The sequence below is a fragment of the Phascolarctos cinereus genome, unplaced genomic scaffold, assembly GCF_003287225.1.
Source record: "Phascolarctos cinereus isolate Bilbo 61053 unplaced genomic scaffold, phaCin_HiC Scaffold_2;HRSCAF=192, whole genome shotgun sequence".
Taxonomy (NCBI): domain Eukaryota; kingdom Metazoa; phylum Chordata; class Mammalia; order Diprotodontia; family Phascolarctidae; genus Phascolarctos; species Phascolarctos cinereus.
This window is the reverse complement of record NW_027555625.1, coordinates 310,341,712-310,369,094: the sequence shown is the minus strand read 5'-3', so window position 1 is coordinate 310,369,094 and position 27,383 is coordinate 310,341,712.

The window sequence follows — 27,383 nt, the reverse complement described above, 5'->3', positions numbered from 1 at the left end:
TGGCCAGGGTCACAGAAGCCAGTATGTGACTTAGTCAGGTCTTGTTGATTTTCAGGTCAGCTCTATGATCACTTCACCACATCACCTCATAAGATTCCTCTTAGGTATATCTTGTGAAAATGTCTGGCAAGCATCCATCTAGCTATTATTATAAGTATCTGAGTTAGTGTTTTATCTGTCTACTAAATTTAGAGATCCATGAAGAGAGCCTTACCTACACATTGTATTTTCCCCATATCCCAATATAGTCTTCTGCCTTGAAAAAGGCATTTAATAAATGCTAGTGAATGAATAAGTGATTTGTTCAGGGTTGGAGGTTTACAGAACAGGCTTCATACTCACTTTCTTCCTTCCTCTACTCCCAACACTATGGTGAGGAAAATTATGAAGAGTGGGTATATATGTGTGTGTGTGTGTGTGTGTGTGTGTGTGTGTGTGTGTGTGTGGGGGTAGAGGGGAGAAGGTAGCAAGGAGGTATTCCTCTTCAGAATTTTGCTGAGACAGTGTTACAGTTGGACTTATGCCCTGTTAGTTATTTTGATGGATCCAAATGGGAATGCCTTTCACCAAGGACAGATAACCTCTCCTCATCTCATTGAATTTTTTATTCTAAATTGAACAAACACTAATAATAAAACTAATAATAATAATAATATCTAACATTTATATAGTGCTTGCTATGTGCCAGCCACTTTGCTAATTGCTTTATAAATATTATCACATTTTTCACAACAATGCTGGGAGATAGGTGCAATTATTATTCTTCAGTTAGGAAACTGAGCCAGACAGATTCAATGACTTAGCTAGTAAAAAAGTGGTGGGAGATACTAGAGGCTAAGGTGACCCAGAGATGCCTCCTGCAGAAGGCAGAATTTCTGTTGAGTCTTGAAGGAGATGAAGTCAGTAAGAGGTAGAAATGAAAAGGAAAAGCATTCCAGATAGTCCTAGGCAGATTACACAATTTTTTGAAGACCCCCTTCAGTCCTGTGGCTATTGGATTTTGTAAAGCTACCAGGTAGCTTTAAATTCAGTAAATTACTCTCCTGGTGTACTGAATGATAATTTAGAATAGATGAAGCAACAATGTCCCCAAAACCATCAATTTAGTTTATGTTCATTAAAAATGCACTAAAAATTGCAATTATTCTTAAACCTGATTCTTTCATACTTGCTCAACAGGGTACAATAAAGTCATGTAGAAGAAAACATTCTGCACTTTCACTCCTATCAGGGAGTAAGGACTAAAAAATTTCTGATTCTTTCTACATAAATTTTGCTTTGAAGCCACAAGTTGAAGAATGAGACTCACTGAGAATAATGGCAAGCTAAAGTGTGGTACGTTTTGAAAAGTTGTATAATCTGATATAATTGTGTTTGTTGTTGTTCAGTAGTTCAGCTGTGTCTGACTCGTCATAACCCCATGGACCATAGCACACTAGGCCCTTTTAACCTCCATTATCTCTCAAAGTCTGTCCAGCCTCATGTTCATTGTTCCATGACACTATCCATCCATCTCATTCTCGGCCGCTCCCTTTCTTTCCCAACTTCAGTGTCTTTTCCAACGAGTCCTTTCTTCTCATTATGTGGCCAAAGTATTCAAGTTTCAGCTATAGCATTTGACCTTCCAGTGAAAAGTATGAATTAATTTCTTTAAGTATAGACTGATTTGATCTCTTGCTGTCCAAGAGGCTCTCAAGAATCTTCCCCAACACCACAATTTGAAAGCTTCAGTTCTGTGACTCTTAGCTTTTTCTATAATCCAATTCTCACAGCCATACATTGCTAATGGGGAAAAAAAACGTATCTTTGATTACATGGACTTTTGACAACAAGGTGATATCTCTGCTTTTTAGTTTGCCATCCAGATTTGCTACAGCTTTCCTTCCAAAGAGCAAATGTCTTTTAATTCCATGGCTACAGTCACTGTCTGCAGTGATCTTTGAGCCCAAGAATATAAACTTTAACATCGCTTCCATTTCTTCTCCCTTTATTTGCCAGGAAGTAATGGGGCCAGTTGCCGAGATCTTAGTTTTGTTGTTGTTGTTGTTGTTTCCTTTTTTTGTTTTTTAATGTTAAGCTTCAAGATAGTGTTTATATTCTCCTCTTTCATTTCCATCATATATCTGAGATTGTTGATATTTCTCCTGCCAACTTTAATTCCAGTTTTTCATATAGCCAGTTTAGGATTTTGTGTAATGTACTCTGCATATGAGTTAGATAAATAAGGTGACAATATACAGCCTCGTTATACTCCTTTTCCAGGCTTAAACCGATCAGTTGTTCCATGTTCGTTCTGTTACTTTTTGGCCCACATACAGGCTCCTCAAGGAAACAGGTAAGATGATCTTATACTCCCATCTTTTTAAGGACTTGTCACATTTTCTTGTGATCCACACAGTCAAAGGCTTTAAAGTAGTCAATGAGGCAGAAGTAAATGTTTTGTTGTTGTTGTTTTTGTCTTTTTTTTTTTTCTGGAACTCCTTACTTTCTCCATAAATCAGCAAATACTGGCAGTTTGGTCTCTATTTCCTTTGTCTCTTCTAAAAACTGTCTGATCTTCTGGTAATTCTCAGTTGTCATATTGCTAAAGCCTAGCTTGCAGAATCATAAGCATAGCCTTGCTGTCATGTGAAATGAGCACAATTATTTGGTAAGTTGAACATTCGTTGTCATTGCTCTTCTTTAGGATTGGGACACAAATTGATCTTTTCCAATCCAGTAGCCACTGCTGAGTTTTCCAAATTTACTGGCATATTGAGTACAGCACTTTAACAGCATCATCTTTTAGGGTTTTAAATAGCACAGCTGTAATTCCTCCACCTCCACTAGCCTTATTGTTAGCAATGTTTTCTAAGGCCCACTTGACTTCATTCCCCAGAATTTCTACCACCATAGTTATTAGTGATGTTAAAGTCTTTCTTCTGTGTTCTTCTGTATATTCTTGCCACTTCTTAATCTCTTCTACTTTGATTAAGCCCTTACCCTTTTGTCTTTTATCATGCCCATTTTTGCATGAAATGTTCCCCTGATGTCTCTAACTTTCTCGAAGAGATAGATCTCTTGTCTTTTCCATTCTGTTGCTTTCTTTCTATTTCTTTATATTGCTCATTTAAGAAATCTGTATCTCTCTTTACTATTCTTTGGAATTCTGTATTCATTTGGGTATACCTCTCCCTTTCTCCTTTCCCTTTCCTTCTTTCCTCAGCTATTTGTAAAGCTTCATCACATAGCATTTTGCTTTCTTGTTCTTTTTCTTTGGATTTTTTTTTGGTGCCTCCTAAGCAATACTGTGAACTCTCTTCATAGTTCTATCAGGTCTAATCCTTTAAATCTATTCATCACTTCCATATCATATTTATAAGAGACATTATTTAATCCCTACCTATATGATCTGATGACTTTTCCTACTTTCTTCAATTTAAGTCTGAATTTTACAATAAGAAGCTAATGAGTTGAGGTACAGTCATCCAGATATTGTTTTAACTGACTGTATAGAACTTCTCCACTTTGGCTGTAAAGTATAATCAGTTTCATTTCAATACTGACCATTTGGTGATGTCCATGTGTAGAGTTGCCTCTTGGGCTGTTGAAAAAGAGTGTTTGCTAAGATCAGCGAGTTATCTTGACAGAACTATATTATTAGTCTCTGCCCTGCTTCATTTTGTACTCCAAGACCAAACTTGCTCATTATTTTAATTATCCTTTTTTCCCCAATTATATTTTGATTTCCTCCTTTAGACTTCCAATCCCCTATGGTGAGGGCAGCTAGGTGGTGTGGTATATAGAGCACCGGCCCTGAAGTCAGGAGGACCTGAGTTCAAATTCAGTCTCAGACCAAACACTTAACACTTACTAGCTGTGTGACTCTGAGCAAGTCACTTAACCCCAATTGCCTATTTTTAAAAAATCCCTTATGGTTAATGTGACATCTTTTTTTGTTGTTATTTCTAGATGTTGTAGGTTTTCACAGAATTGATCAATTTTGGCCTCTTTGACATCAGTGGTTGGAGCATAGACTTGTATTACTGTGATGTTGAATGATTTGCCTTGGATATCATTCTGTCATTTTTTAGATTATACCTCAGTACTGTTTTCTTACCTTTTTATTGGCTATGAGGGCTATTCTACTTCTTCTGAGAGTTTTTGGCCAACAATAGTATATGTAGTGCTCATCTGAATTAAATTCATCCACTCCCATCCATATAAGTTCACTGACACCCCATATGTCAATGTTTAATCTTTCCATCTCCTGTTTGACCAAATCCAGCTTACCTTCATTCATAAATCTTACATTCTGGGTTCCTACAAAATATTAATCTTTACAGCATTGGACTTTGCTTTCATCACCAGACACATCCACACCTGAGCTTCCTTTTGAATTTGGCCCAGACACTTTGTTGGTACTGGAGCTATCTGCAGTTGCCCTCCATTCTTCCCCAGTAGTGTACTGGACACCCTATGACCCAAGGGGATAATTTTCTGGTATCATATCTTGTATCACTTTAATACTTTACATGGAGTTTTCTTGACAAAGATATTGGAGTAGTTTGCCATTTCCTTCTCCAGTGGATTAGCTTTTGTCAGAACTCTCTACTATGACTGGTCCATCTTGTGTAACCCTGCATGACATAGCTCATAGTTTCATTGAACTATACAAGTCCCTCTGCCAGAACAAAACAATAACATGGGGAATCTGATATATAAGTACCCTTAAATCTAAAATTACTTACAGAAGGACTCCAGAACATTGAAAGGAGGGTTTTTATGGAAAATCTATGAAAGAACATAGACCAGAATTCCACTAGAAGAGAAAACATGACTGGCTTATAAATTACATTAATGGAGAGAGTATCTACATATATACAACCATGTTTCCCAACATACACAATGACTTTTAAATCAAAATTGCATCATCACCAAGAAATTAAAAAGATTTTTACCATCAAAATGTCATTTATTACGGCAATATTACATATTTGAGTGGAGGTGTGGGTGGTAGGGAGAGACTAAGGGGATTAATTAATTCATTGGACCCATGTCTTACAAATATCTCAGACCAACAAATTGTTTCTTTATTTCTGTTAGACCATATCTTATTTTTATCAAGAGAATCAGTCACCTATTATTTGTTGCACCCTCACTAAGTACAGCACAATGGACTAAGTGATGAAGAAATGTCACGAGTCAGTTACTGATGATAGGTCAGTGTATCTGCTGTTAGGACTAATAGTGCCTCCTGGTGTCAATTTGAGGTAGAAAATTATGAGTAATGGAAAATTAAACTGATCCTTCCTTGCTTTCAAATTGCAAGCTAATCAGAATTTTGACATATTATCTTTGTTGAAAATACAATGGTGTTTGCTGATTTTCAATATTAATACACTACATTTGGAGTAAGAAAGACGTGAGTTTGAATATTTGCACTATTTCTTAACATCTTTTTGCTTCTTTTGGCATCTCTAGCACTCAGCACAGTACCTGACAGATAGTAGGTATTTAATAAAAGTTTATTAATTTATTGATATCTGTGTGACTTTGGCCAAGTCACTTCAGGTTTCTAAGCTAGGATTTATTTCATTTTCTACATAATGATGGGGTTAAGTTGATGACATTTAAGGTCTCTTCCAGCTGTCAATCCTATGATATCAAGGAAACATACAGTATTCAAAAGGAGTCTACCTAACCAGAGTTTTAAAAATGCCAAGAGGGGGGCAGCTAGATGGCGCAGTGGATAGAGCATCAGCCCTGAAGTTAGGAGTACCTGAGTTCAAATTCAGCCTCAGACCAAACACTTGATACTTACTAGCTGTGTGACCCTGGGCAAGTCACTTAACCCCAATTGCCTAAAAAAAAATGCCAAGAGAATGATCCAACAACCATGAGCTCAGCTTTGAATAGAAGCTTGGATCTAGGACCCATATGAACATGTACATGTCTATGCATATATTATATATATAAATATATAATATATTATGAACTTCAAACACAATAGATATAATCTTTGGGTCTATCATATATATGATCATATATCATGCTAAAGAATAACTACTGGCTAATATCCATACTGAGGAAGAACACTAAGGAAATTCATTAATTTGGTTAGTTTACTTTTTTTCTTCTTCTTCAAATGGCATGTTCGACCTTTATTGAATCCATTCATATCCATGAGAAAATGAAAATGTGTTTGAATTCCTATCCATCTTACATTCCACAGCAAAGACAAAGACTCAATCAATATTTTTAGGCATTGACACTGCAATAATCGTTGAGTCTTATTTAAGGTAACAAAAAACTTTCTTTCATTGTAGAAATAGAAATTGAATCTCAACCCTTCTATTTAATTGTTCTTCCCTGTTATTTCCTATAACCTATACTCACCATTTTTATTTACAGAGACAAATTAACTGATATTAAAATCTAATGATACCACTTTTAGGGTCAGCCTGGATTTTTCATTAAATTTCCCAAAGTACAATCTGTATCTCATGAGGATCCATGTTGGCTAAGTGGAGCCCAAGAGCATAACTATCTTCTCAGTGCTTCCGTCATCTTGTCCTTCAGGATAATGAGAGTAGGACCCTTCATCTTGAGAGAGGACTGAAATACAAAGGACTGAATTTTGTGTATTATCCAAAAAGATGGGAAATAATGTCTTTTTTATATGACTGTGGCAGTTTCCTTCTATTAAAGAACATTAACACAGCTATTATCCTTTACTTAAAGACAGCAGGATAATAGTTTCAGTCTTAGATCACTGTGTAGCCTTCATAAAATCTACCAAAAGAAAATTAAAGTGTAACATCAAATCAATGGCCTGTTCCTTTGGTCTTCGGAAATGGAATAGCTTTAAAACTAAATGAGAGAAGAAAGATTTATTGCTTAATATTTGGATCCATAGTGATTTCTATCATGCCCAACCCCCATCTAGCAAATCTGCCCTACTTGTGGCATCTCTAGCACCAATTTTAGATGGATATATTGATGCCAAGATTTTGGACAAGGTGTCTTCTAGGCTTCTTCATGCTTTCTGGCTGTGGTTTAATTTGAGAGAGATAATTACCCCCCGTACCACAGACCGTCATCTTTCTCAGGAACTAACGGGCTTTCTGGCCAGTATAAGTTCTGCAACAGGAAATAAAGGCTTAAGAGCTTCAGGTTTCATGAGACTAAGCTTAGCACTAACTCTTGAGGTTTTGCTATTTGAATCCTAGCACCTCAGTCATAATTCCCACTCACTGCACAAAGGTTCCTCTAATCAGAAAGTCTTGTTATGGAAAATCAGTCCTCAGGTAGGAAGTGGGAAGTACTCTTCAGGAAGGGAGGGGATGTTATTGTTGGTGAATCATCTCTGGTGGGAGTTTTAAAGGCAAATAGATCACTTCCCCATTCTTAAGTTTGAAAGGGTGTGTGTGGGAGGTAGGGAACTCCTGGATTTTATGATCCTATTACTCTAAAGTATCCTGCCGGAGCTGAGTAAAGAGTAGGTGTTTCATGAGAAATGTAACTATTCTCTCCCCACACTGTCCAACCTCCCCACCATAAAGAAAAGCTACTCTGGTTGTACTCCAAGCCACAACTAGGGTGGGGTGATCAGCACTTTGCCCTAGGGTAGACCATTTAGAAGGTGTTGACAATACTGTCCTGAATGTGCTTCTTCCCTTTCTGCCCCACCCCTCTGGATGTAATAGCTGCCTCACCTCAGGGGTACTTCCTCTCCTGCCTACCCTATCCCCTTAAAGGCAACTGTGGTAGTAACCTCATGATGTGAAGGGCGCTCTTCCTCTTCCTACTCCATCCTCTACCCTAGGAGAGCCTGTTCTCTCTTTCTCCCTTAAATGCCTCGCCCTCTACCATCCACTTGCCTTAGGTGCAGAGATTTCTAGCTGCAACTCCGCATTCATACTCTGAAGACTAAACTGTTTACTAAAATCAAAGAATATACCTTCAGTAGATGGAGATGGTGCTTTATTCTAGTGAACATTAATACTCATGCCATTGAGAAGGACTTGGAGAATGAATGAATGAATGAATGAATGCTTGTGTCAATATAACTTACGCTGTTTGCTAACAAAACAAAACAAAACCTGCCCATTTGCAGATAGGAGTGAAAATGTAGGGAAACATGCTGGTACATACAAAATCATTAGGTATGACTTTGAGCTAAACAGAATTGGGACAGGTAAGCTCTCAAAACCTCTCCAGTTTTGTGATTTTATGAGGAACCAAACCTTATGTCAACTGTGAACTAGTTCTAGCAGATTCCTAAAAAGGAGTCTGCTCAAATCATCAGAACCTCAATGTTTCACAAGTCCCTTTTAATTTTTTTCACTGTTCTATGTATCTTAACAGAGATCAATTGACATATGTTTTACCATTAAGTCCTCTTTCAGCATATTATGTTCACACTCCAGTTCAGTTTGAGTGGCCTTAAATGGTTCCCCACCTATGAGAAGGCCCCATCTGGTCATTTGCAAACAGAGCTATTACCTATATATTATTTATATGCTTGCATGTAGGTTAATAATGGTGAATTAGCATGCTCAATGGGAATAGAAATCAAATAGACCTGAATTCTAGTCTTAGCTCCAACAGTTACTCCATTGTGCTCTTAGGCAAGTCATTATCCCCTTCTGGGCCTCACTTTCACCATTTGTAAAACAAGCAGACTAGACTCTATAGTCTGTAAAAATCCCTTTCAGCTCTAATACCACATAATTCTATTTGTCTGAGGGAAAGAAACAGGAGAAGTACCAAAGTATTATTAATCAATAAACAATCAGATGAATGATTCCACTGTATACACAGCAGATGAAGAAGAGAAAGTTCTAGAATCACAGTCTTAGGAAAACTTCCTGTTTCCTTAGGAAAACTTGGTTCGGAGACCTGACATCCTATGTGTGCTAGTACATTGTCCTTTTCCCCCTAAGTGACATAAATGTCAATGGTAGTTGACTACAAGATGATTGTATTTGCTTGTTTATTCAATTTGGCTGGCAATGTAAATAGGGAATTTAACGGCCATTCACTGGCTGATATATGGTGTTATAAATGTGGACATCTGCCTGTAAAGAGCAGTTCTCCATAAAGCTATTCTGAGAAAAAACGGCTCCAGGAAGCTGAGCTCAGATCCATTACTGGAGATATCTTCAGATTTATTACTGGAAAAGTTATTAGGACATGGGTTGATCCAACCTTCTCCTGCTGAATCTCATCAATGGTGATGTGGAAGAAGTGACATCATCAGCACCATGAAAAAGTCTGCTGCCCTCCTCCTCACCCACTGGAAGGCTGGCCATGAGCTACAGGACCAAGCACACCAGAGGAGTAAACTCTATCAGAAAAGACTGACTCCTTGTGTTCAAAATCCTCAAGAAAAATGACTTTGCTAAGCGATTCTATATCCAAATTCTCTCCATCTCCCCACCCCCTCCCACCTTCCAGTTCAGCTATTGTACAGAGATATTTCATCAACAATGTAATTGGTGGCAGCCTCATTCTCTATGAATAAAGATGAAGTGAGAAAGCTTCCATTTCATCAGCCACCTTCTCCAACTCAGCTACTTGCTTCCTGGCAAGGGGGATGGCAGGTGTATAAATTGCCTAGGAGGAGGTTATGCTGAGTAAGAAGCCTCTGAGTACTTCCTTTTAAGGATCCCCTGGTCCAGACAAACTGGACTACTCTGTTCCCTGGACACACCAAGTGCTTTCTCTCCCAAGTGCCTTGGGCCACTGTTCTCTCTGTGTGGAAGGCCCTCTCAGCCCAACCTGCTAAAATCCTACCCTTCCTTTAGGGACCAGTTCGACTGACACTTTCTCCATGAAGGCTTCCTGGAAGCAGCTGTTCTCTCCATGCTTCTGCAACTCTTGGCTTGTCCCTGTCCTACAGTAATACCACACCCATGCTACTGTGTATCACTGGGCTTGATTTGTAACTTTATTGGCAGGCAAAATTTTGAATGAAGAAACTAGTTTGGATCAGCACCTGCTCTGTAATTTAATCTTAGAGAATTGCCCACGGTCACCAAGAGATTAAGTGACTTGTCTGGGGTCACAACAGTTGACATGGATCAGAGGCATGACTTACATCCAAGACTCCCTAATGCAAGACCAACTTTCTATCCAATATATCACTCAATTTCTTGCCTTGTATTATAATTTTGTTATGTACTTATCTTCACTTACTCGGTTATGAATTCTTTGACCTTAGAAATCATTGAATCCAAACCTTTCATTTGCTGTTGTTCATTTTTCAGTTGTATCTGACTCTCTGTGTTTCTGTTTAGTGTTTTCTTGGCAAAGATACTGGAGTGCTTTGCCATTTCCTTCTCCAGCTCATTTTACACATGAGGAAACTGAGATAAACAGAGTTAAGTGACTTGCCCTGGGTCACACAGCTAGTCAGTGTCTGAGGCTACATTTGTACTCAGAAAAAGTAGTCTTCCTGACCACAGGTCCAGCATTCTAACCACTGCTCCACCTATCTTCACTTACTTAATTGTAAATTCCTTGACCTTAGAAATCATTGAATCCAAACCTTTCATTTTACAGATGGAGGAATAGACCCAGAGAAGGGATATGATGTAATCCTCATGTATTTATTTAATAAGTGCCTACTATGTGCTAGGCACCACAGATATAGAGGCAAAAATAAAAGAGTCCCTACCCTCAAAGAGTTTACATTCTATCAGAAAAGACAAAATGTGAAAATAAACTAAGATTATGGCACAAGTTTCCTTCGACTTTCACAGAAAGAAAACATCTGTGAATGGGGAGCAGCTATTTAAGGATATGTAGGATAAGGAAGAGCAAGGAAGGCCCCCTGAAGATTAGTTCAGCCTACTCTACCATGTGGTCTAGTTCAGCCCTGCCCGTGATGAAACTCTATAATATATGTGAGGGATACTATAGATATTAGATGCCCCTAAGGAGGATCTCTTAGTAAACAGAATTCTTTAGAAATCTACTTCCTATTTGAAGTCTAGAGACTTTTAGTTTGATGGTAATCAGTGAGTAGGGCTAAGGGTGCCTAGTTACCCAAGAAGTCTGAAAACCTTAGCATCAAGATTGCAAACCACCAGGCTCCTCTCAATAGTGTCACTTCCTGTTCTGAACTCTTTATTGGACTTTGTTATCTTCTCCAGTTTTAGGGATACTTCAGACTTCCTTAAACTTCATCCTCCTCTCTTGGATTTTTCTGGATACTAATTCTTACCCAACTCGCTCTGCTTTCTAAAGATATTCACACCAAAACCTCTGTGAGGTGCACTCAGAAAAGTAGCTGGGTATATAGTGTATAGAGTGTATAGTATATAGAGTGCTGGCCTTGAAGATGGGAAGACCTGGGTTCAAATTCTGTCTCTGACTTTTACTAGCTATATGTGCTCACTATGCTATATGAGCAAACAGATTGCAGTAGCTCAAAAGGAATGTGAGATGCACGAATGAGACGTCTCCACTCTAAATGTTCATATGGACCATTTATGCCCAACTTGTGGTTGAGCCTTCTGAGCTTGTATTGATTTGATCAGCCACAGTCAGACACACTGTACTTTGACTCCAACATAGCGATGCAATTTCGGTCCTCTTCAAGAATGAAGGACAACCACCTCTATGTATGTGGCCATAGGAAAATCCCTTAAACTCTCTGTGCCTAAGACTCATCATCTATAAAATGAAGTTAGACTAAATGACCTCTAAGGTACCTTTCAACGTTGCATCTATAATCTTATGATCTGCCATGTCATAACCCATCATTAAGTAGCCCTTAGGACATAAGACCAAAGTTATATAGAGAGAGCTGAAAGTATATTGAATGGATAGGGAGTCAAGAGATGTGGTTTCAAACTTAAGCTGTGCCATTAACTAGCTGTACATCTTTCAGCAAGTAACTTCTCTCTAGCCATTATTTGCTTTCCCCCATCCCTATTTATTTGTACAATGGGGGTACTGGACTTAATTGATCCTTAAGGTTTCTTCCAGCTCCAACATTTGTAACCTCTGATTCAAAGCAACTTTGGCCTCAGAGACTCTAATTTAACCCTAGAGATTTTTCAATAATTAATACTATGTATCCAATGACTAAATTCTGAATAAAACTTTTATTTAAAAAAAAATTCTTCTTCCAGTTTTCCGTATACTGGAAAGACAGAACAGATAATTATTTTTTTTAAATATAATCATGGGGATGATGATTACAATAATAATAGTTTTTGCAGTTCTTTACAAAATGTTTTTTTTCTCCTTTTTTTCACCTTTCGACACACGGATTCCTTCAAGACTCCCAGCTCACGTGGCACCTCCTACAAGAAGCGCTTTCTAATCATGGTAATGAGGTCACGGAGGCCCATAGAGGTGACACAGTTTGCCCAAGGTTATACCAATGGTTAGTCACAGAACCAGAATTCAAACTCAGGTCTTCTCTCTCCAAATTCAGCCTCTTTCGCACTACTCCAAGCTGCCTGTTACTCAAGCTCACACACAGTGAATCTATGACAAAGCTGGGAGATGTCCAGATCTCCTGACTTCTAGTCCAATGCTCTCTCTGGTGCGTCATGCTGCTTGTCCTGACCATATCTCCAGATTTAGGAAGTTCATTCACTAATGTCTTATTATGACTTTGACCTAGCAGTTTGCTGTAGGCCCTTCAGGGGGTCTCAAATGCCCACATGGGTAGACAGTCTTCAGTCTGAAAGCTGGCACGAGCTGTCAGGCCTGAAAGAGGACACCTTCTCTGACTCCCAGCTGAAAGCACGGAGAGAGCAAGCCCTCTTTTAAAAATTAATGAATTGAAAAGGAGAGAGAAGAAACAGCCTATGTAATGCAGAAAATGGTCTTGATGACCACAGCCCTGGTCCCTCTCCAGATGATGTCACCATCTAGTCTAAATAATAAATTTGTAACAATGTGGCCAAAAAAAAAATGAGTAAAAGTCAAAGATGCTTGGGGCAGCAAAATCTGAAGGAAGAAACAAAAAGTCTGGAGTGGGGTTTTCTGTGCCCTGTATAATTAAATTATCCACCATATAGGAGGATAGAGTGAAAAACCACAGTAAGCTGTGGGTTCTCTGAGCCTGAGGTCCCCACCTCTCCTTGGCAGACAGAAAGAAAGGCAAGGGAGTGCTTTGAAATGTCATATGCTGCATATATGCAGAATGGTGTGAATAGAGGAGATATGAAACATAAATCATATTTTTTCATCTAAACCAAAATCTGATAATAATTACAACGATAAGGAAAATAATAATAAAAACAAAGATGAAAATAGGGACTGGACATGTGATTTCATTGGTACCAGGAGTTCCCAGATAAGAAAGCTCCCTCTACCAATGCAGACCTGCACCTCTGCACATTCTAATTTTCCAGAAGTTCCTAAAACACCAATAAGTTGAATGACTTGCCCTGGGTCACACTACCAGTATGTGTCAGAAGCAGGACCAGAACCTAGGTCTTCTGCTCCAAGACCAGCTCTTTACACACAATATCACACTGTTTCCTATGGTGATAACAATAGATGATATTTCTGTTATAGCATTTTAAAGTTTACAATGTTCTTTCTTCTACAATAACCCCATGGTACAGGTAATATCATCCTCCTTTTCCAGATGAGGAAACAAAGATTCCAAAGTGTTTTGATTTAGCCTGTGAGTGGCAGAACCTGGTCTGAAAACTAAGTCTAAGACCACAAGTGTTCTTCCCATTGCACCAAACTGTGTTAATGTGTGCATCAGGTGCTATGCTAATGACTGCGGGGGACATGAAGAAGCCTGACAATAGCCCCTGTCCTCAGGGACCTTCCAAGGTAGATCTCTCTCCCTTCCCCCCCCTCTCTGTCTCTCTCTCTCTCTCTCTCTCTTTCTCACAAACACACATACACACACACACTAACTAAGAAAACAAGTCTTTATATATGGTGTCAAATGAGTATAAGCACTAAGTTCTATCAGAGTTCAGAGGTGGGCAGGGAAAGCTTTAAGAAGACTTTGGACTCTGAGTCAAATCTTAGAGGGTATGGGAGATTCATCCAAGTTGAGAGGAAGGTGGGGGAAGGGGATAATGAAAATGTAATCTCATATCCTAGGACATAAACTTAAAATCTTACCTGTAACTTAGACCAACTCCCTCATTTTAGACTTGAGGAAAAAGACTCAAAAAGTCTCACTCGTGTAACCCAAGATTCTACCCCGTAGTGAGTAGCAGAGCCAAGAATCAAACCAGGGTCTTCTGACTGCAAATCCATCACTCCCTCCAATGCGCCATACTTCAGAGGTAGGAAAGGATGACTCGTACTTGAATACCAGGGAAGGGGACTATCTGTGTGGACCAAAGAGTTTGTATAACAAGCACTGGAAGGGCAAGCTGGAGAATTTGATTGTAGTTAAAATGTGACCTGGACAACTTTATTTTTTTTTTTTAGGCAATTGGGATTAAGTGACTTGCCCAGGGTCACACAGCTAGTAAGTGTCAGGTGTTTGGTCTGAGGCTGGATTTGAACTCAGGTCCTCCTGACTTTGGGGCTGGTGCTTTATCCACTGTACCACCTAGCTGCTCCCTGGACAACTTTCCCTTCCCATGTAAAAGTAGTATGTTATCAGTTATGGAAATAGGAAGTCACAGATTTAAAGCTGGAGTGGACCATAGTGATAACCTAGCACAATCTACCCCCCTCATTTTTTGGATGAGGAAACTGAGGCTGTAGAGGTGACATGACTTGCCCAAGGTCACAAAGGTCATAAGTGGTGAATACAGACTTTGAGTCTAGATCCTCTGACTCGAAGTCTAGTGTTTTTTGATTGAATAATACTGTCTGAAATTTCCCTTTGCACTACGAGACTGAACCTGCTACTCCTTATTTCATGTCTATTTATACTGGCTATTTAGCATACATCCTAAGCTACTTGTGAGCCTTTCTATTTAAAATGGCTGTGATTTTGTTGCTGTTGTTGTTGGTTGGGGTAATGACTTTGTTTATTATCACTCATCTGATCTGATAAAGTCTACTCTAGCAGATTGGTAAACCTAGGGCATTCCACTTTAAAAATTACGACTTCTCGTGCAGAGGACAGAGAGTGTTGGCTATATGGTCAGAAGACCTTTGTTCAAAGCTTACCTCTGATACTTACTACCCAGGTGACTCTAGGAAAGTCATATAACCTCTCTGGGCCTCAGTTTCCCTATAAATCTATAAAATGAGAGTTGTACTAAATGGCTTTGGAGGTCCCTTCCAGCTCTAAATTTATGATCCCATGAACATTCTAGATTCATCCTGAAACATTTCTAATGAAATCATGGAATCACATATCACATAATTCAGCCCATCCCACATTATTTTACAGATGAGAAAATGAGGGAAAATGACTTCTCCCAAGTCACACAGTTAATTTATAGAATCATAGAATCTTAAAACAAAGCAGTTGGAAGGAACTTCAGAGGTCAATTACTCAAATTCCTACTCAAACCACAAATTTCATCTGTGATGTTTCTCAAAAATGGTCTTCTAGACACTGGAAAACAAAACAAAAGAAAAATTTTTTTTAAAAATCTTTTAGTTTGGGGGAAAATCACTGCACCTTCTTAGTACAGACATCTCTTTATTTTCCACCTGGCTGTACTACTTTGGGGCATCTCTGACTTCACCATATCCTCTTCTTCTCCTCCTCCCCTGCTTTTCAGTTTCATTTTCTGTAGTACCTGGCACACACTAGGTATTTAACAAAAGTTTATTTATTATTGATTCATAGCTCATTCTATTTTTTGATAGTTCACATTGCTAATTAGTAGAAGAGCTAAGGCTAGACTTGGGACCTAGAATGGGGACAAGGCTGAAACTGCATCCCAGTTCTCCTGTCCCTTTGGGGACCTATTTAGTTATTCCTATGATCCATGGGTGATGGAGCTTTAAAATCCTTCCCCACACCTGAAGAAATTGAAACCAAAGGAGTTTAAGTGAGTTACCCAAAGTCCTGATTGTAGAAGTAAATTTCAGGTGTGAGATTTGAACTACAGTCTTAGGATAATAGATATGAAATGGACCTCCGAGTCATCTAGTTCAATTTCCTCATTTTATAGGTGAGGAAACTGAGTCCCAGGGAGGTTAAGTGATTTACCCAAGATCACAAGAATAGAAATTGTTAGTTGTGGGATTTGAACCTAGGTCTTCAGACTCCAAAGCCAGTACTTTTTCCATTTCATCACACTACTGCACCATGAATCATCCCATATTTTTGTCCCCACTCCTGGAACAAAGATCTATGTCTGCCAAATCAGTTGATCACATCAGATAAATTATTTCTTCATGCAAAAGGTACCATATTCATTTAGGGGGAACAAAAAGATATAATAAAGCACAAATAGAGACTAAAGAGAAGTTCCTTTCCTACGTAAGTTGAAAATCAATACTAAAGATCATTTGTTTTTATTACAAATTGTTGAACTATGGTGTTGTATAAAAGTATAGCAATACTGGACTATGTTGTCATTTAGTCATTTTTCAATCATGTCCTATTCTTCAAGATCCCATTTGGGGTTTTCATGTCAGAAATATTGGGGAGATTTGCCATTTCTTTCTCCAGCTCATTTTACAAATGAGGAAACTAAGGCCAACGGGGTTAAGTGACTTGCCCAGCCTGCACAGCTAGGAAATGTCTGAGGCCAGAACTCAGGTCTTCCTGATTCCCTGACTTTATGACTCTAAGCCCAGCTTTAGCTGTGCCACCTAGCTGCCCCAAATATTTACACATCAGCAAACCAAAGTCATTTTCCTAAAGTATAGATCTGGTAATTTTACTACTTCCTCCAACTTAATGGGCAGCTAAGTGGCACAGTATGTAGAGTGCTGGGCCTGGAATCAGGAAGACCTGAGTTCAAATCCTGCCCCAGATACTTACTAGCCTCTGGACAAGTCACTTAACCCTGTTTGCCATAGTTTCTCTTCTATAAAATGAGCTGGAGAAGGACATTGAAAACCACTCCAGTATCTTTTTCCAAGAAAACCCCAAATAGGATCACAAAGAGTCAGACATAACTGAAATGAGTGATCAATAATTCCAGCTTAATAAACGATGTCACACATCAGCTCCCTATTATTTCTTAGTATTAAATATAAACTCCTTTGTGAAGCTTTTAAAGCTCTTCATACCCTGACCCGTCCCTGTTTTTTTAATCATTCTCATCTGCATACTTTAAAGTCTAGGGCCTAATGGCATATTAGCTGATCCTCCAGGCATGGTATTAGGAGTTCTGACCATCTTCCATGCCTGGAATACTTTCTTCCTAATCTCCACCTTTTACAATCCCAGCCATTTCCTGTACCAGGACTTTCTTGGTCGCTTCAGCTGCTACGCTTTCTCCTCTAAGCTACTAAGTGATGCCAGAGGTAGACCACTGGGCCCAGAGTCAGGAACATCTGAGTTCAAATTAGGCCTCAGATACTTATTAACTAACTAACTGTGTGTCCCTGAGCAAGTCACTTAACTTCTGTTAGCCTCAATTTCCTTAACTGCAAAATGGAGATAATAAGAGAATAGTATCTGCTTGTTGTGAGGCTCAAGTGAGATAATATCTGTAAAAAGAGCTCACCACAGTGCCTGGTAGGTAGTAGGAGCTCCATAATGCTTGTCCCCTTCCCTCCTCTTCCACTCTAAGGCTATCATCTGTTGAAAGTCTCCTAATTGATCTCTCTGCTTTAGGTCTCTCTTCTCTCCTATCCATCCTCCATACAGGTGTCCAGTTGTTATTAACAAAGCACAGGTCTCTTCCTTGCCCACGAGCTCCAGTGAGTTTCTCTTTCCTCTAGCATAAAACAGAACTTCTCTGTTTGAATTTTAAAGCTCTTTGTAACCTGGCTGTAGCCCACCTTTCCAGCCTTATTGCACATTACTCTCTTCATGCCTTCTCTATTCCAGCCAAGCTGTTCTGATTGCTGTTCTCCGTATGTGGCATTCTATTTTCCGTCTTGGGGCCTTTGCTCAAGCTGCTCCTCATCCCTGGAATGTATGCCCTCTCCACCTCCTCCTCAAAGAATCCTTAGTTCCTTCGAAATTCCACTCAAGTATCACCTCCAGGAAGGTTATCCTGATCCCCTAGTTGCTAGTCCTCTCCCTCCACAATTACTTTGTATATATATATTTTTTAATTTAATTTTCTATGTACAAGTTTTCTCTTAGCTGCTTGAGGGCAGAAATTTTTGGGTTTGTATTTATGGGATATTTATTGTTTTTTGCCTACTCAAGGTATCAAGTTTACCAACAACAACAATGAAACAAATATTCTGGTCCAAATGAGATTAGTTTATTTGGCCTTGCATACTGTAGATCCTCTTTTACTGAGTAACAACAAGTGTTGGCACAGGCAAAAGCCTTAAAAAGTATATTTTCTAACTAATATATACTTTAAAGACATTAAATGAATAAAGAAAGCACAAATATCCCCCCTTTCTCCAGTCTCTCTGTAACTATGTAACATTTTCCTAACTTTTTTTGCATTAAACTCCTAAGGATTAAGTAACTTCCTTTCTCTGAGACTTGGATTCCTCCTCTGTAAAAAAGGAGGGAATTGCTGAGAGAACAATTCTTAACTAAATAAAGAATAGAAATGCTTATAAAATATAAAAGATAGTATTTAGTTCTTACAGAATTGAAGACCTTTTTGCACAAACAAAATCAATGCAGCTATAAATGAGAGAAACAACTACTTGAGAGTAAAATTAGTGCAGAAAATAACTCTGCTAAAGGTCTGTTATCCAAAATATGTAAATAACTGCTAAAAAATATACAAATAAGAGCCATGCTCCAATAAATAAGTGGTCAGTTGGTTAATAAGTACTAGGATTGAAATATGTATGTGTATATATATACCTATATATATATGTATATATATATGTATATATATATATATATATATATACATATATATATAGGTATATATATACACATACACACACACACACATATAAAATCACCTGCCCTCAAAGAGGGCATTTTAACAGGGGAGACAGCATGAAAATAACTAAGTATATGATATTATACTGTGTGAATGTAAGGTAATCTTAGGAAAAAGACATATATGGGAAAAGTGAAAGCAGTACACATGAGGGAAGAAGTCAGGGTTGAGCCAACATCTCTTGTAGAATGATCCAATAACACAGAGAAGAAGGAAAAGGAGAACAAAAAGGAAGGGGAGAGGAGGAGGAAGAGAGAAGGAAGTGGAGGAAAAAAGAAAAGAAATTCAAACTATCAACAACCATATGAAAGACTACTGAAAATCATTAGTAATAAGAGAGAGGTAAATTTATAAAACCCTAACATCTCATCTCATTTCTATCAGATTTGCAAAGATGACCAAGGGCAAAAATGGTAAATGCTAAAGTTGCTGCAGGATGACAGGAACTGAAGCATTATTGATGGAGCATGGAATTGGCCCAACCTTCCTGGAAGAGTGCTTGGAATTATACTTCCATATTCCCAAAATCACACATAATGCCCTTTGACTCATTGATGCCACAACTAGGCATATACACTACCAAGGAAAAATACAGAGGGAAATATTCTGTAGAGGAAAAAAAAACTACATATAGCAATGTTTTAATAGCAGCAAGGAACTGGAAAGAAAGCAGGTTTCCATCAAGTATGAAATGGCTGTAAAAGATGTAGTATATGAATGTTACGGAATATTATTATTCCATAACAAATGATGAACATGAAGGTGTCAAAGAAGCTTGTGAACACTTGTGTGAAATCATACAGAATGAAGTAAGCAGAACCAGATGAACAGTTTCCAAGATAAAGAGAATAAGGTTAAGAGAAATAACAGTGAGAGACTTCAGAATTCAAATCATTGCAGTGATCAATTACAACTTCAGAGTACTGATAGTGGAGTGTACCTTCTACCTCTCAATGGAAAGATAATGAATTTGGAATACAGTTTTAGAAATGACCCATGTGTTTTTTTTTTTTACTTGTCTGTAGTTATGTTATAAGGGAAAGTTCTATTGGAGAGGAATCATTGAGAAATAAATGATTTTTTAAAACATTAATTGAATTTTTTAAATGAAAAGATTGGATTAGATTGTCTCTAAAGTCCCTTTCATCTCTGACGTTCTGTGAATTTGAACCTCAGAATTAATAACTTTAATGTTGTAATATTATTTCTACTCTGTTATTCATATGCAAGTCCAGAACTAAAATTAAGTCCAGAGTCTTCCAGTGTGGTCTGTATCTGCTCCTCAGGGAGCTGCCATGATAGCTCAGGCCCAAAAACTTGAAGGAGATATCAGGAATTCCAAAGATGCTTAACTAAGTGCTTTTTGTGGGGAAGGGGACACAAAGGAAAGGTCTTCCCTTCTTTCCTTTGGACAATACAGCTTGGCAACAAAGCCTTTGCCCCAACATTCTTTTTTATGTACCTTCATCATTAGTGAGTCATGAGAAATAGCCCATTCAGTCAGCTGTTTAGAATCCAAGAAACTATTGTATTCCTGTGTGAGGAATCATGGGAGTATAAATTTCATAAGAGGCAGCAGATTATTCCTACCCAGGGCCTCTCAGTGACCAGGCTCTCTCCACAGCAGATCTTTCTCCTGTCTGACCACCCAAGCAGTACAGTTGCTTTGCTAAGTTCTCCACCCTGCCTCATCAACTACCAGTCCAGTTAGAGTAATTTCTCTCCTCCTTCCTTTTATATAATTTAGCACTTAGTTCTTTTCTGTCTGCTTCTCCAGGCACATTCTCACCACCATTGCACTCCAGCCAGGTTCCCCAACACAGAGCAACTGCTTTCTCTCTTTTCTTCCCACACCCAAGGATTTTCCCAAACAAGGTCATCCTCTGTATTCAAATTATCTTAACATCCATGAGTTCCCAACTCCTCCTCCTGCTCTTTACAAACTGAAAATGTGGTGTCTTGCTCTCGCTTTCAGCCAATGCTTTGCCACCTTCTGTCTTCACTCATTTCTGTTTACTGACTCTTCTGGGTCTAGTTTTACTTTCATCCCTCATTTCCCCCTTCCTATGGACATTTACAGGCATTCACATTTATACTGCCTGAATTTCCAAGATAATTGATAGAAAACATGGGTTCTGAGCTTTAATTATCCAAATTGGCCACCTGCACACCTCCATTTCAACCATGGCTGGCTGACTCCCACCTCACTCTGTGCTATTTAAACCTGGCCTGAATATCCCAGCAGAAGGTAACTCAGCTTCCTTTCTAAATCCCACCAGAAGTTGTCAGGAGAGATGAGTGTTGATGAATTTAGACCTCATTGAAATGGTTGCATCAGAAGCAAATTGAAAGGGCAAAATGAAACAGGACCATTTTCCTGCTATGAATGCTTCTGACCATTCCTTCATGTTAGTCTCCTATAGAGCAGGTGCCCCCTGAAAGGGAGCAAAACTACATTTGAGCCTTTGTTGCTGTGGGGACCGAGCAGTTAAACATCTAAACTTTGGCTAAGATTACCAAAGTCAATCCCCAAGCCCTTTAGTTAATTGGCAAATGTCACAGAGGACATCCATCCTGTAATTAGAAGACAAAAAGCCCCAAGAATGGGCCTTGCCTCCAAATGGTAGTGGTGAGATCATTCCTGGCAATGTGGGTCGCACTGTTTATTTTTAGATTGATAAAAGTGAGTCCATTGGCTTACCACTGGGCATGCACACATCACTGGAAACCACAGTTCCAAGAAGATGCCTTCCAAATATATGCACATTAATCAGTCCAGTGTTTGCATTCCTAATAAAAGAAGAAAAGAAGGTTTGATTAGTATAAGGAATGCTGGGCTTTTGAAAAAGGATTGACAAATTCCCAGAGCCTTGCATTTAGGTGTCTGTGTGTATATGAGAGGAGAGGGTGTTCTATCTAAAACTTACAATGTAAGCTTTGCCCACTGCATTTAGAACATCAATATCATTATCACCACCTTTGGCAAATATATTTGTGTATTCAATACTCTTTTCTAGATGGTGAGGTCACAGAGTTAAATAAAATCTATCTTTTAACAGGCTTGAACTCTAGTAAGGGTGGTGAGATAGCTAGATATAAAGAGAAATCAATGAATTGACACCTACAGCAGAATTTGCAAAGTGATACATGAAAACAAATGTTCAGAAGAGATAGAGGTTGATGAGGACTATAATAGTCAGTGGTTTTTGGATGAGTAGGATTTTGATAAAGAGGATGGAAAGGAAAGATAATCCTTGTGGAAATAATAGTTGGAGGAAAATTAAGGACACACGATTGTTTTCTTCAAATAGGGTTGAAGAGGTATACGTGGATAGGCTGTCAAGAGCCTCAAGTACTGCACTAAGGAGCCTGGGTATCCAACTGCCTGAAGTCAGGAAATAGATGAGGTGACCTTTCAATATCCCTTCCATCTTAAGATAGTGTAATTCTATGATTCCTTAGAGAAGGAAAACAAAGATAGGTGCTTTCCAGATCTTTCCCTGAAGTCCAGTCCCATAAGGAATCTTATGTATTTAGATATTGGAGCCCGACTTATTTATTCTTAAGCCTTTAGTGGCAATGTGATAAGATTCTCAGTCAGTTAGTCAACAAGGACTCATTATGTGCTTACTCTGTGCCAGGACTGTACAATTTCCTGCTCCTGTGACATTTAAGCAAAACCAACATTTGTAACATTAACTAATCAATCCAAACATTAGTCAACTATTAAGGAAGCTGGCTACACTGCACCTCAGGATCTTGTCTTTACTGATACCAAGTTTACCTTGACTTACAAGTCCGTTCTCTCTATTGAAGTAAGGAAGGAGTCATTTCATCTCAATTTTTAGTCTCCAGTATAAAAGAAAGTGGAATCTATTTTAATGTGTGGTATTTCCATACCACTTCAAGCAATGACACTGCACATGAATCCTTCCACAATAAAACAGAAAAAAAACACATTGTCTTTCATTTGATCCATCCTGTCTGGAAACAGAACTCCCATGGCTCCTTTCCCCGATCTTTGCTGGAATTAGGCAATTGCCAATTTACTGTTAATTCCATCCTGAAACATATTTTCCTTTGACCCATATAGGATGTAAATAACTTGGAATTGGTGCTGAATGTATTAATTTAGAAGTATATCTTATTTTAATGGTTTCATTCTTCTGTATATGTGTTTATGTACATGTATATGTATGCCTAAGACAGTGACAAATTAGAGGGGTGGGATTATATCTAAATAATTCCATCACATAGTCTAGTACTGAACTTCATAAAATTAGGTGTTTTTGAGGTCATAATGATGAACATGGGACATAGATTTAATTCTGACCAGTGTTCTAAACTAATTTCATTTTCATTCTCACTTGTGCCATGTAATCATAGAATCATAGATTCCAAATAAATCTTAAACGGGAAGATAACAATAGTCATTCACTCCATTCTTATTACTTTACAGACGAGGAAACTGAGGTGAAAATAGGTTAGGTGATCCACTGAAGAGTATGCAGGTAGTGAGTATCAAAGCTAAGCGCTGAACCAAGGTCTTCAGCCTGGAGAACAAATGTTTTTCCACTGTGCCATAGTCTCCCCTGACTTCCTAGAATGCTCATCCTTCTCCTTCCACCTAGCCAATTCCTATTCATCTTTCAAGTCTCTTTTTTTGAGATTATTTTCTTGTCATCTTCAGCTTTATTGATGTTTTTACATTTACAGATTATTCCCATTTTATGAAAGGTCTCATGACATAGTAAAATAATTCAGTAAAACTAATTCTATGGTGATCTCATTTGAAAATGCTTACATTTCACAGCTGTAGCATCTTTCATCTCTCTACTTTTTAAATTAACAGAAACTTAATCAGTTTAACCTTTTCTTTAAGTATTTAAAAGCTATACCTTCCTTCAAATTTCAATTTTTTCCATACCCTCCGTGAAGCCTTCTTCCCTGATTACTGCAGTGGTCCCTCCTCAGTACTCCCTATCGGCATCATTTGGTCAAAAGAACGCTGGACCTCGAGCCAGAAGAATTAGGTTATAGTCATGTGACTTTGGGCAAATCACTTTGCCTCTCTGAGAGCCAGTTTCTTTATCAGGAAAATGGGGGTAATCATTCCTGTCCTACCTATCTACCTCATATGGCTTCAAATAGATGTTTTAAACTTCATGGTTCAAATAGATAAAGATTTGAAAAGTGTTTGTCAGTCATAACATGACATACATATATAGCGTTTCATGTTTCACTTATCTGGTGAACGCTTATTAAATACCTTCTGTGTGTATAGCATTGTATAAGTTAAGTGTTACAACTCTTTATAAATATAATGAGTGATTTTCTTACACATAAAATATTCAACCATGTCCTTGCTGACAAATCTGTGAAAGGTTACAGAAACTCAGAAGGAGGACTCTATGGGGGAAGCCTTCAATAGCCCCTGATCCTCCCCTATCTGACCTGCGGTTGTACATAGAGGCTTAGTCTCCAGTGCTTTCCATCTGGGGGCCTTTCACCAGCCTTAAATTCACTACCGAAAGGAAAACAAATAAAGCAAGCCAGAGTTGGTTTGAAGGCACTTCACCTCTGAATCCCTATTCCGCTTTCCTGGGTAAGGAACGCAGGCAATCATGGAGAATGGGGTTTCCCTAACCCCTGCCAAAGTAAAGGTTTGCATAACACTAAAGTGCTGAGAAAACGAAGACGGATGCCTGATGCTGAAGGAAAACATGCATACATAGAAAGCTGGAAAAACCAGCAGCACATTTTCCATGTGAGTGGAGCTCCTATCATCCCAGGACCTCAGAGGGCTTTACTATTCAGAGGGGCAGCTTAGGCACCAAAGAGAACAAGCCATTCTAGCCCCTAATTCCTCTCATCTTGAAGGATTTTAGATGTGAGATTTAAATGGCAACATAAGAGTGAAAGGCCCTTCACTCTAGTCCTCAGCCCTGACATTCGCTCTGCATAACCTTGAACATATCACTTATCCTCTTTGACCCAAGTGCCCTGATCTGTGAAATGAAAAGGTTGAATTAAATGTCCTTGAAGACCCTTTTCAATTTGAACCTTCTGTGTTTCAGACCTGTGAAACAATTTCAAAGTCATAGTGATCCCTCTATGCCCAGAGCAGGATTAGACCCTAGAAGGGGCATCATACACACACCAAAAGCATGGGCACCATCATCTGGGGTGCTAGAGTCATTGTCATTGTGTGTGGAAGCATTCTCTTCCACAGCTCCTTAGAAAGTGAACCAGAACAGATACTCTGAAAATACAGGTCTGGGGAACTTCTCTATCAATCATTAAATTATAGACTCTTAGAACATGAAAGCTGGAAGAAACCATAGAACATGGAATATTAAAATGTAGAACATAGAAAGACCAAATTAGAAGGAAACTTGAAACATAGCATGTTAAAACTAGAAGGGAGCTGAGATATTGTCTAATCCAACCTCCTAACTTTTGGATGAGAAAATTGAGGTCAATTTTTAAAAAGAAAGAAAACTTTGGAGGGGACGAGTAGGAGCAAATGACACATGGCAGAAGGAGTACTGCTAAAAGCAAATAATAGTCATCCTCTTCCTCTTCCCATAATATGACCCCAATTATTTATTCAAGCTGATCCCCACTGAACTCTTAAGCAATAAGTCCAAGATTATGACTACTTAACCAAGACCCTCTAAGATGGGAAGAACAGAATAGAACTAAATTGAAGGTAAATTATATTCTACTTAATTAAATAACTAGTTTTAAAATTGAAAGTTACCAGCTGATAATATAATAAAATGTGGTGCTAACCTTTTCATCAGAGCTTAGTTCCTGAAAATATTAATCAACCACAAAATCATTTTTGAGTGCCTACTGTATGCAAGACACTATAATATTCTCAGCCTACAAATTCTGACCTTGCCCAGTGTCATACCATGCCCCTCCTCCTGTGCCTGCCCATCTCTCCTAACATACTAGTGCAGGAAAGGGTTCATTGATACTTGGAATATTAGAGCTGGATGATACCTTATATAGGGGTTGATGCTAATGCTCTCACTTTATGGAAAGAAAGGGGAGGGAACAAGCACTTATTATGCACCTACTATGTGTGAAAGAAACACTGTGCTAAGTGTTTTGTAAATATTATTTCATTTAATCCTCACAACAGCCCTGGGAGGTATGTACTATTATTATCCCCATTTTACCATTGAGGAAAGAGAGACAGAAATTAAATGACTTACCCAAGGTCAAGCAGTTAGTATCTAAGGTTGGATTTGAATTCAGGTCTTGATGACTAGGGAAAAGAAATTATTTATGGAAGGTCAAACAGCTAGATAGCTAGTTAGAGAGAGAGAGAGAAGAGAGAGAAAGAGAGAGAGAGAGAGAGAGAGAGAGAGAGAGAGAGAGAGAGAGAGGAAAAAAATGAACATTCTAGTGCGCTTTCTACCATACGACACATATTAATGCCTGCAATAGGCCTAAGAAGAAAACACATGTCTTTACATGCAGGAAAATTCATCTTTAGATACACCACTCCTATCTTAACCCCAATGCAAATCTAAGTCTTCAAAAACTTTACAGAAAGGAAAGAACATCCAAACATTTTTACCCCCCAATTGTGATTAGGCCTCCTGACTGATTTCCTTTAGTCAAGACCTGATGTCTTTGGGGTTAGAGGACCACACACATTTAGGTCAACCCAAAGCCAGCACCCAAACCACAATGCTGGGAGGTTTGCTTGTCACCAGCCAGGCCTGGGCCTTGGCAGGGATGTCGGTGGGGGAGCTTCTGCAGCCCAGGCCAGGCTCTGCCTGGATTTAGCTGTTTCTCTGCTGTCCCATCCTCCTCTCCCCTCCACTCAAAGTTCTAAACATTACTTCTTTCCTAGAGAAAATGAAGACTTATAGAGTAGCATCACAAAAAAGTGTTTTCAAATACCTGGCAAAGATTTGCTCATTTCCAATTGGGAGGGATTGGCTTACCACTGTTACAGTCCTTTTCCAAAAGTGTTGTCTCAAAGGCATGTAATTTACATAAATGTTTACTTATTTTTTGACTGAAGTTCATACAACAGGGACCATGTCTCCTGTGACATCTTAGCAGGCTGATGAAACCAATTCAGAATTGATGGATTATTAAATCTTGAGCCCTTGATGTTTTTCTATTTCACCTCATAACACTAACCAGAGCTAATCACACAGGAGTAAAGACATATGTGGCATCTTTCGAGACAAGAGTGGGACTCTAGAGCAACATCATTGGCTAAATTGGAATAAATGACAGACAAAATCCTTTTAAGCTCCTAATAGGTATCATGCTCGTCTGGCCCTGGGAGCATAGTTGACTAACGAATAGCCTAATAAAAAATAAAGTACTTTTTTTTTTGTTTACTCTAAATATTTTTTTTCCTTGATAGTAGAAACCAGAAGACCCTCAGAGCTATATTCTTAGACAAGAACTTAA